We start from the raw sequence: 12,694 nt of genomic DNA, 5'->3' as shown, positions 1-12,694 counted from the left end.
ACAACCCGGTAATAGATTGGCGGGCGAGGGAAGTGGTCGGCTGGGGGCACTCATGTGAGGGCTGCTGCCTGGGGACTGCTGTCTCTGCCGTCTCTCTTCAGCGGACCCCTTCCTCTCCGGTGGGGGCAGCGGATGTGCTGCAGGAGAGTGGGGGCGGGTCTCAACCCTCGCCATTGGCCAACCCTAGGAGGCGCAGACCTCGTGGTGGGAGTTGGAGGGTGATGGCGCGATGGTGTGAGTTTGGTGACACAGGGGGACGCCTCTGTTGTCAATCCCAGAAAGAGTTCTCCAAGTGGTGACAAACGAACGAGTGGCAATAAAAGTTCAGGTCCAGACCTGTGTGTGAACGAGCGTGTATGGGTGGCCACTAGTGTTGAGCATTCCGATACCGCAAGTATCGGGTATCGGCCGATACTTGCTGTATCGGAATTCCGATACCGACTTCCGATATTTTTTCAATATCGGAATTCGGCATCGGAATCGGAAGTTCAGTTGATTGACGGCCTGACGTCATCATGATGCGCGGTGTGTGCGCATCATGATGCGCCGTCATTTCGGGCCTTCCGGGGGTCTCTGCCGGCCTGCCGGGGGGCTGTGCCGGCCTGCCGGGGGGCTGTGTGGACTGCCCGGGGTCTCTGCCGGCCTGCCGGGGGGCTGTGCCGGCCTGCCGGTGGTCTGTGCACCCTGTGGGGGTCTGTACCGGCCTGCCGGGGGGCTGTGCCGGCCTGCCGGGGGGCTGTGCTGATGTCCGGGGGTCTGTGCAAGCATCGTCCGATGGGACTACAAGTCCCATCGGGCGATGCCTGCTACCATGACAGTGATTGACACATTAGCCAATGATGGGACAGTAGTAGTCCCATCATCCGGCTAATGTGTTAAATGTTAAAAAAAAAAAAAAAAAAAAATACTACATACATACTACATGCATGCTACATACATACTACATGCTACATACATACTACATATATACTACATACATACTACATACATACTACATATATACTACATACATACTACATACATGCTACATACATACTACATGCATGCTACATACATACTACATGCTACATACATACTACATGCATGCTACATACATACTACATACATGCTACATACATACTACATGCATGCTACATACATACTACATGCTACATACATACTACATGCTACATACATACTACATGCATGCTACATACATACTACATATATACTACATACATACTACATACATGCTACATACATACTGCATGCTACATACATACTACATACATACTACATGCATGCTACATACATACTACATGCTACATACATACCACATACATACTACATGCATGCTACATATATACTACATACATACTACATACATACTACATGCATGCTACATACATACTACATGCTACATACATACCACATACATACTACATGCATGCTACATACATACTACATGCTACATACATACCACATACATACTACATACATGCTACATATATACTACATGCATGCTACATACATACTACATATATACTACATGCATGCTACATACATACTACATACATACCACATATATACTACATACATACAATACATACATAGACATACAGTACATATAACATAGAGTAACATACTTACCAATACTTGTCACATTGTTCCCCGAAGCCATTGTCTTTCCGGAATAAATATTAACATAACAAACCACAAAAATACTCACCCACGATCCGAAGCAGTCCACGAGTGTGTCCCACGACGATCTTGGGTAGAGAACGGCAGCATCAGATGATGCTGCCGTTCTCTACGGGCTGCAGGAATCCAATGACGGAAGGTAGGTATCCTTCCGCACTGTATTCCTCCGCCACTTAAAAAAAAAAAAGTCCCTAGTCTCACTTTATGCCATTGCTGCGTGGGAACTTGTAGTCCCATCGGACGATGCCTGCACAGACCCCCGGAGCCTGCACAGACCCCCGGAGCCTGCACAGACCACCGGCAGGCCGGCACAGCCCCCCGGCAGGCCGGCACAGCCCCCCGGAGCCTGCACAGCCCCCCGGCAGGCCGGCACAGCCCCCCGGAGCCTGCACAGACCACCGGCAGGCCGGCACAGACCACCGGAGCCTGCACAGACCCCCTGGCAGGCCGGCACAGCCCCCCGAAAGGCCCGTACAGACCCCAGAGAGGCTGTACAAGGGCAGGAAAGGATTTTTCTTATTCCGATACCGGAAGTCCCATAGACTTGAATGGGACTTCCGGTATTGGAATCGGCGATACCGATACTTTTTTTAAAGATCGGCCGATACCATCCGATACGATACTTTGAAGTATCGGACGGTATCGCTCAACTCTAGTGGCCACCAAAAAACATCCAGTGGAAGTGTGTTGTGGAGTGTTACCAGCTCATACCAAACATACACAACCCGTTCCCCAGGTCAGTGCTTCGGCAATGTGTGTTGCCTCCAGAACATACGTTGACAATACCAGCTAGCTCATTTCTCATCAACCTGACATGTAGGTAGTTGCTAGGGTGAACTCTGGGTCTGGGTGTCCCCGCTGTAGGTTGTTCCCTGATGGGAAGTGGTCTTGAGGGTACAGAGGCCCCTCATTAAAGGGAGGGTACTGTCATGATCCATGCTGGATCAGGACTGATAAAAAGCACAGGTAGCCTTTTTTTTTCTAAGCTGTGCTTAAGGTTGGTTTTTGCCCCTGGTGGCCATTAGGATTATTGCACTGTGGTGTCGTTTGTTCTAAGTTTGCCCACGGTGGTGGTGAGCGTCATTGCACTCTAGTTTCTTTAGTTAAGTGCACATGATTATAATGCAGGTCTGATTGTTGGCTCTGCTATAAAAGTGTCACAGGTGTTGCAATCAGTGTTGGTCGTAGTGTTCATTTCAACCATCCTTGGTGGAGGAAGGAGCTGGAGAGCGTTCCTTGCAGCACTGTCTTAGCCCTGGTGTGGAAGGAATCATAGGGGATTTCCTTGCAGCTCTGACAGAGCTTGGTGGCAGCGATTCAGGAGGAAAACTGCATGCTGGTGGTGGACTCTGTTGCCAGGAGCAAGTGCAACAGAGTAAAGCTAAGTGGTGTTTCCCCATTTGTGTTTTTCCTTAGTGTGTATTAGTACAGTGGCCTGCGCCTGCGCCACCCAGCTCCCTAGCAATGGATAGGTGTAGGGTGTGCTAGGGCAACAGGTTCCTGATCGGTGCCTGGTGCAGAACCGGCATAGGGAACGTTAGGAGCGTTAGGGACACTGACTCAAGGGAGTGCAGGAGGTCTCCACGTCCCCTTTCCCTATCGCAGGGCCCACCGTTGTAACTGTTTCCCCTTTCCCCGTGTCTTGTTGTTTTAGTTACCGGCCTGCGAGCCGTGTCACGCAGGACAGTATCACGTGCCGCATCTTGTTGTTTTAGTTACCGGCCTGCTGGTCGCGTCACACAGGACGGTTCCACGTGACAATAACCTTGTATGCGGCTTGATTCATACTCAACGTAGACAAAACTGAACTCATTATCTTTCCTCCATCTCACGTATCTTCCCTACCCGATCTATCTATTATGGTAAATGGCATCATGCTCTCTCCCGCACCTGAAATCTGCTGCCTTGGAGTAACTCTTGACTCTGCCCTGTCCTTCAAACCGCATGTCCAATCTCTTGCCACCTCCTGTCGCCTCCAGCTCAAAAATGTTTCCAGAATCCGTCCCTTCCTCAGTCCTCAGTCTAATAAAACTCTTGTACATGCCCTCATCATCTCCCACCTTGACTACTGCAACACCCTCCTCTGTGGCCTCCCTGCTAACTCTCTTGCACCACTCCAGCCTGTCCTCAATTCTGCTGCCCAACTAATCCACCTCTCTCCTTGCTACTCCCCTGTCTCCCCCCTCTGCAAATCCCTCCATTGGCTCCCAATTCCCCAACAAATTCAGTTCAAACTACTAACACTGACCTACAAAGCCATCCACAAACTTTCCCCTCCCTATATCTCTGAACTAATCTCCCTATATCTCTGAGCTAATCTCCCAATATCTTCCCTCACGTACTCTTTGATCCTCCCAAGACCTCCTACTCTCCTCCACACTTATTCGTTCCTCACACAACCGCCTCCAAGATTTCTCCCGAATATCCCCTATCCTCTGAAATGCCATGCCTCAACACATCCGATTATCCACCACCCTCGGATCCTTCAAACGGAACCTGAAAAGCCATCTTTTCAGGAAAGCTTACAGACTGCAATAACCATTCTGCCGCCTCACCACCGCCTACGCTCCCGCCTCATCACCACCAGAGCTGCTGCACCCTCGACCTTCTGTCTTTTCCCCACTATCCCCTAGAATGTAAGTCCGCAAGGACAGGGTCCTCTCCCCTCTGTACCAGTCTGTCATTGTAAATTTGTTGTGGAAACTTGTTTACTGTTAACGATATCTATAACTTTGTATGTAACCCCCTTCTCATGTACAACACCATGGAATTAATGGCGCTATATAAATAAATAATAATAATAAAAAATAATACATCCTTCGCAAAGATTAACCTGCCCAATTCCAGCCTTGCTGAAGCTTCCCTGATCATCACCGATCCTCCACCAAATTTCACAGTGTGTGCAAGACACTGTGGCTTGTACACCTCTCCAGGTCTCCATCTATCTATTAGATGACAAGGTGTTGGGCAAAGCTGAAAATTAGATTCATCAGAGAAGATTACCTTACTCTGGTCCTCTATCGTCCAATCCTTATGGTCTTTGGCAAACTTCAGCCTGCCTCTCCTTTGCTTCTCTTTGATTAAAGGCTTTTTTCTAGCTTTATATGGCTTGAGCTCTGCCTCTAGGAGCCTGTAACTAACCGTTCTTTCCGTGTACTTAACCCCAGCTGCCTTTTGCCATTTCTTTTGTAGGTCAGTTCATGTTATCCTGTGGTTGCTGAGTGACATTCGAATAAGATGACGGTCATCCGAGTCAGTGGAGAGTAATTTTCGCCGTCTGCCAGTCTGTAGCTTCATTGTCCCCAATGTCTGCAGCTTTACCTTGTTGTAATGGACTGCCGTCTTAGAAATTTTAAGGATGGAGACAACATGACGCTCACTGTATCCCTCTGCTAGTAAAGCCAGAATTGAGCCCTTCTTTTCCTCACTCAAGACTTTTCATTTCAACTCCTTTGGCATGGTTAAAAGCTATTTCTTTATACTTTCCTCCGTTAAATAACATTTGGTTCAGGAGATCACCTAATCAGAAGCACATTAAGTAGAATGAGGTGTACTCTGGTTGGAATTCAACTGACACTAGAATGGAATGGCTGTCAGACATGTAGAGAAGCTGATTTTTATAAAACTGTGCAGTGGTCTCTTAATTTTTGCCAGAGCTGTATATATGTATTTATATTTTATTGGATAAAAACATGGCTAAAAAATGTGTTTAAAATGTTATAATGTTCTAATGAAATTATGATATAAATGGTGATAAAAATATAGTAAAAATATAATAATCTTTAAGAAAAATGATAAATTAATTAAAATGGACAGCCCAATCGAGTTGCTCCATTATATATAAATGTTGTCAAATTCTTGATATTTAAAAAAATAAATAAATTAAATATTCGGATGTTGCATAATAAAAACAATTATATTTAAGAAAAATCTGTGTCATCTTTTAATTGTTCCTCATAGGTAGTCAACCAGTGCACAACATGAAGATTCTTCAGTGTATAACCATTGTGGTCGTATCGCAAGTAGTGACATCGGTCATAGTGACCACCCTAAATATTCAAACAGGAATAGAGGGAAAGGAAGGACACAAAGCTACACTAGAAGATATCGGTGAAACATCCCCCAGAATGTGGTACACGGCACACCTGCACAGCAGTCTATACACATCGCCGATATTCAAAGTACAGGACTCTTTAGAGAAAGAGGGGGTGATGACTATGGCTTTAATATCAAAAGAGTAACGTCCTTACCGATATTATATGTAAGGATGAGGGAAAGATTAAGAGTCTTTTCAGAACTCAAATAGAGCCTTTTGATGAAGGTCATTTATTACATTCGCATTGTGTAGCAAGGGCAAGATGACAAACAATGCCATCAACCAGACAAAGGAGATAAAACAGCGATCGACCCCTATGACGGTAAACATGTGTCAGTGTCAGGGCCGGATTGAAGAGGTGGGTGGCCCGGGGCCCATTTTGGTGGGAGGCCCATTTTTCAAGGTGTTGCAATATGTAAAGCAAAAACACAAAATGAAACTAACGCAAGTTTATTTGCAAAAATCATTTATGCAGAGTAATTCACGTAAAATCGTTCATTTTTTACAATCCAGGCACTTTCCTTGATTTTCGTGCTGAAAAATCACTAATGATGTCACTAAAGTCCAATTCACGCAGTATATCTGACTTGATGCTCATGACAGCCAAATTTACAAGTCGTTCCTGCTTCATGGATGTCCTTAATCGGTTTTCAACAAATTTGAGTTTTGAGAAGGAACGCTCACCACTGCAGTTTGTTATCATCAAAATTAGATATATCCTTAGAGCTATCTCAATATTTGGGAAAGTGTCCTGCACACCCTTTTCCATGATAAGCTTGTACATGAAAAGTTCAGTGCTGATATCTTTTGGCTTCTTGTCTGTGAATAAATTGGCAAATGTTACAAACTGACACAGTTCATCGATAAATATAATGTCCAAGTCATAGAATCACAGAATCGTAGAGTTGGACGGGACCTCCTGAGCCATATGGTCCAACCCCTTGCTCAAAGCAGGATCCGTTAAATCATCCCATACAGATGTCTGTCCAGCCTCTGTTTGAAGACTTCCATTGAAGGAGAACTCATCATCTCTCGTGGCAGCCTGTTCCACTCATTGACCACTCTAACTGTCAAAAAGTTTTTTCCTAATATCTAATCTGTGTCTCCTCCCATTCAGTTTCATCCCATTGCTTCTAGTCTTTCCTTGTGCAAATGAGAATAAAGATGATCCTTCTACAATGTGACAGCCCTTGAGATATTTGTAGACAGCTATTAAGTCTCCTCTCAGTCCTCTCTTTTGCAAGCTAAACATTCCCAAATCCTGCAACCTTTCCTCTTAAGACAGGGTTTGCAGACCGGTCACCATTCTGGTCGCTCTTTTCTGAACTTGCTCCAGTTTGTTGATGTGTTTTTTTAAAATGTGGTGCCCAAAACTGGACACAGTATTCCAGATGACGTCTGACCAAAGAGGAGTAGAGGGCAATAATGACTTCACGTGATCTAGACTGTATGCTTCTGTTAATACATCCTAGAATTGCATTTGCCTTTTTTGCTGCTGCATCACACTGTTGACTCATACTCAGTCTGTGATCTATTAGTACAGTTGTGGCCAAAAGTATTGACACCCCTGCAATTCTGTCAGATAATACTGTTTCTTCCTGAAAATGATTGCAAACACAAATTCTTTGGTATTATTATCTTCATTTAATTTGTCTTAAATGAAAAAACACAAAAAGAATTGTCCTAAAGCCAAATTGGATATAATTCCACACCAAACATAAAAAAGAGGGTGGACAAAAGTATTGGCACTGTTCTAAAAATCATGTGATGCTTCTCTAATTTGTTTAATTAACAGCACCTGTAACTTACCTGTGGCACCTAACAGGTGTTGGCAATAACTACATCACACTTGCAGCCAGTTGACATGGATTAAAGTTGACTCAACCTCTGTCCTGTGTCCTTGTGTGTACCACATTGAGCATGGAGAAAAGAAAGAAGACCAAAGAACTGTCTGAGGACTTGAGAAACCAAATTGTGAGGAAGCATGAGCAATCTCAAGGCTACAAGTCCATCTCCAAAGACCTGAATGTTCCTGTGTCTACTGTGCGCAGTAGTAGTAGTAGTGGTAGTAGTCTGGTGACTCTGGCTGACAGGATGATGTGCGATATTACGAGTAGTAATCCAGTGGCTCTGATGGGATGATGTGGTAGTAGTCCTATAGCTCTGGCTGATGGGATGATGTGGGGTATTAGTAGTAGTAATCTGATGGCTCTGGCTGATGGGATGATGTGGGATATTAGGAGTAGAAATCCGGTGGCTCTGATGGAATGATGTGGGATTTTAGGGTTAGTAGTCTGGTGGTTCTGACGGGATGATTTGGGATATTAGGGGTAGTAGTCCGATGGCACTGGCTGATGGGATGATGTGGGATATTAGGAGTAGTTGTCCGGCAGTGGTAGTAGTCCAGTAGCTCTGGCTGACGGAATGATGTAGGATATTAGGAGTAGTAATCTGGTGGCTCTGATGGGATGATGTGGGATATTAGGGGTAGTAGTCCGGTGGTTCTGACGGGAAGATTTGGGATATTTGGGGTAGTAGTCCGGTGGCCCTGGCTGATGGGATGATGTGGGATATTAGGAGTATTTGTCGGGTGGCACTGGCTGACGGGATGATGTGGCATATTAGTGGTAGTAGTCCGGTGGTTCTGGCTGATGGGATGATGTGGGGATATTAGGGGAAGTAGCCCAGTGGCTTTGACTGACGGGATGATGCGGGATAGTAGGGGTAGCAGTCGGGTAGCTCTGGCTGACGGGATGATGTGGGATATTAGGGGTAGTAGTCCGTTGGCTCTTGCTGATGGGACGATGTGGGATATTATAGTGAATGTGGTTATGCGGAGTGGGCGGGGCCATATATAAAATCATTATATATATATATATATATATATATATATATATATATATATATATATATAACACTGGGGAACAATTTGAAAAAAATTTTCTGTTGCGTTAGGTTTTTGAGCTGATTTATACTAAAATTGGCATGCTGATTCCAAAAATGTAGTCAGTTTTTTTCTATCACGTCAAGTTTTTCCTCCTCAACTTACCTGCAATAGAAGCACAATTGCACTGATTTCTGTAATAAGACTTGTTATCTGAGTACAATTCGACTCATATAGAGTTACGTGGCAACTTGTAAGAGTAGTCACAACTGAGACAGTGTGGTGAGAGGTGTGTACAGCTCCCAATACATCATAATTATCAATATCTTTACACAAAAAATGTATCATAGTAGGAATAAATAGGATTTGTGATAGCTTTTCTTTTTACATTGGGCGCTTAGTTGTAATTTATATATCTTTTATGATTTTTTTCTTTGTTAGTTTTCAAAGCTTGTAACTTTCCATCTCAGTGTTTTATTTACTTATGTACATATTTCCTTTGTTTCAGATCATGTCTGCTCCTTCTTCCTCTCGTCGTAAATGCCTAAACAACCCTGACTCCTTCTGCTATATTTGTGGTGTTTTCACCATTCCAGTTCAAAGGGCAAACATCAGTGCATTTGTCAAACAAGCATATTTTGCATATTTTAAAGTAAAACTCGGTGATCAAGATAAGCCATGGGCCCCTCACATAGTGTGCAAGCAGTGTGTCGAGAGTTTACGGATGTGGACCAAAGGAACACGTGAAAAGTTGGCATTTGGTATCCCCATGGTGTGGAGAGAGCAAAAAAGTCATTCCACAGACTGTTACTTCTGTTTAGTGAAAACATCAGGATTTAACAGGAAAAATAAAAGTAAAATAGAATATCCAAATCTACCGTCAGCTATCAGCCCAATGCCTCATTCAGCTGAAATTCCAGTGCCAGTTTTTGAACAGCTACCATCTCTAGAAGTTTTGAGTGATGTTGACGAACACAGTGACAGCAATGATGCAGAATTTGAAAGTCACAAGGATTCAGTTCGTAAGGGATTTGATCAGCACGAGTTAAATGATTTAGCACGTGAATTGGGCTTATCAAAAAAAGCTTCAGAATTACTAGCATCAAGGCTGAATGAGAAACAGTTACTTGAACAAGGAGCGAAGGTATCATACTTTCGTACTAGAGAAAGTACATTTTTGCAGTACTTTCGGTGTGACAGCGGTTTTGTGTTTTGCCATAATATTCCTGGTTTACTACAAGAATTAGGGCTTTCAGTGTACAATCCAAATGAATGGCGACTGTTTATTGATAGCTCAAAGCGGAGTCTTAAGTGTGTCCTTCTACACAATGGCAATTTATTTGGTGCAGTCCCTATTGGGCATTCTGTCTCTCTTCGTGAAGAACATGGAGATGTAAAGAGAGTTATTGAGTTATTGAAATATGACACACACAATTGGATCATCTGTGTTGACCTTAAAATGGTTTGCTTCCTTCTTGGTCAGCAACGTGGGTACACAAAGTATCCATGCTTTCTCTGTATGTGGGATAGCAGAGCTCGAGAAAAGCATTGGGTTGAGTCGAATTGGCCTCCAAGATCTGGTCTTAAACCTGGAGATCCTAACATTCTACATCAGCCACTTGTTGACAAGAAGAATATACTATTCCCACCTCTGCACATAAAACTAGGTCTCATGAAGCAATTTGTAAAAGCATTGCCAACTGACGGCGACTGTTTTAAGTACATCATGTTGGCACTTCCTGGACTGTCCATTGAAAAAAATCAAGGCTGGTGTGTTTGATGGTCCACAAATTCGACAGCTCATCAAAGATGAACATTTCACCAGGACTATGTCAGATCTTGAGAAGAATGCTTGGTTATCATTCAAAGACGTCGTCAAGAACTTTCTTGGAAATACACGTGCAAGTAATTACAAATAAATTGTTCAGAAACTATTGGAGAGCTACAAAGCGCTTGGTTGCAACATGAGTATTAAACTACATTTTCTGCATTGCCATCTTGCCAACTTTCCGGAAAATCTTGGTGCTGTTAGCGATGAGCCATGTGAACGATTTCACCAAGATTTGAAGGTTATGGAAGACCGTTACCAGGGTAGATGGGATGTACATATGATGGCTGACTATTGCTGGAGCATCAAACGTGATTGTCCTCAAGTTAAACACTCCAGAAAAAGCTATAAATGTACATTTTTACCTTAAATACTTGCATATATATATATATATATATATATCCTTTGTAAAAAAACATGATAGCGTTAAAAAACATATTTGTCATGCCTATTTCTTATATATTTCATTTTTTGTTCATATTTGTACTATTTAAAAAAAAAAAAAAACTTTTTAGGTACAGTAGTTTACATATTTTTGAGAAGACAAAAATCCTATAGTTCAAAAACTTGACGTGATAGAGAAAAACTGAGATCATTTCTGGATTCAGCATCCAAAAATTAATTAAGAACAGTTGTCTGACCTAACTCCTAAAAAATTGCGTTCCCCAGTGTAATCATTATAATTTGTTATAACTAACCGTAGTTAGTTACTATGCCCGGGCAACGCCGGACTCTTCAGCAAGTTTATGATAAAACTGTGTTGCAGTGAGGAATCATAAGGCCACATTTCCTCTTAAAAATCATTAGATCTAATATAGGGTTTCAGTCAGGAGGCCGTATTTGCTAATCAAATCGTTTGGGATCAAACTGTGTTGCTGTGAGGAATTAGGAAGATGCATTTCTTGTTAAAAATCGTTAGGCCTAATATTGTGGTTCAGCCAGGAAGCCGTATTTGGTTTGAAACAGCAGGTTACAAGAGGGGAAGGGCACATTTAATAATAAGTGGGAATAAATTAGGTCTTCGTTGAAAGCGGAATAGGCTTGGTGTTCGGAGAAACTACTGCAAAATAGCCATAAATGCAATATGAAAAAGCAAAACTTGAAACTTAAATTAACAAAATCCAGGAACAAACCCGAAAAGTTTATATTGCCAAATAAAAAACAGTTTTATTTAATCACATGAAGTCACTGCTGACGCTGGCTGACCTGTGATCTAGTGGTGTTCGTCTTTTTAGGCGTGCATAAAAGCATAGTTGACCACTGTTTTTTGCGCTTCTGAAAAGAAGGAAAACACTGAACAGAGGCTAGACTGAGTCCAGAATAACTGCTGCCTTATTATAGTGAATAAATCTATTGGGGGTTTCATCTTGCACGTCACTTGGAGATTTAGACAGAAGCCTCAAAGAAAGGGCTCAGCGTAGAGTGCCAGATAAATGTGATCCTAAATGTTATGTAAAATGGTCCCAATAAACGCTTCAACTCAATCCACAAAAAAAGCAAGTCCCCACTCAGGTCCATCATCTGTTAACGGAAATATAGAGGGCTTCCATATCACTGGTAGAACAAAGGCTCTGAAAAAGTTAAATGGATCCACGCCCCTCAAAAGAAATTCAGCAAATTCTACGCTCCCATATACAAATTCCCCCCTCCTCACTTCTGAGCCCCAGTGTGTCTAAACCACATTTAACATCCACATGTTTGGAATTTCTGTAGCGATGAGAGCCTGCCTAATTTACAGGTGCATTTCTCTAGAAGCATGAGCTGGTCACTACAATGTACTGGGCACTACAATGACAGTTTGCTATTTTCAATCGGCAACATCCACTATTACTAGTTTCCGGAAAACACCAATGAAGTTAAAGTCATAGCTAACATGTAGATAAATTCCCAAAAGGATATCATTTCAAAATGGGGTCACTTGAGGGGGTATTCTTCCTTACTAGCACTTAGGGGCTCTGTATATGGAGTCCACAAAATATTCTAGTAAAATCTGCACTCCAGAAGGCAAATAGCATTCTGCCCCTCCCAAGTCTCGCTGTGTGGCTAAACAGTACTGTACAGCCACATATGAGGTATTTCTACATTCAGCAGAAATTGTAGGACAAATTTTAATGCCATTTTACCTATTTCCTTGAAGTATCGTTTCTCCTTGCGGAGATTGATATGCTAAGCATGCCGAGATGAGAAGACTTAAATCTGCAATGCT

The sequence above is a fragment of the Dendrobates tinctorius genome, unplaced genomic scaffold (genome assembly GCF_039654945.1).
Source record: "Dendrobates tinctorius isolate UK_male_01 unplaced genomic scaffold, ASM3965494v1 ptg000001l, whole genome shotgun sequence".
NCBI classification, from domain to species: Eukaryota; Metazoa; Chordata; class Amphibia; order Anura; family Dendrobatidae; genus Dendrobates; species Dendrobates tinctorius.
The sequence above is the reverse complement of the archived record's forward strand: the minus strand, read 5'-3'. Positions refer to the sequence as shown.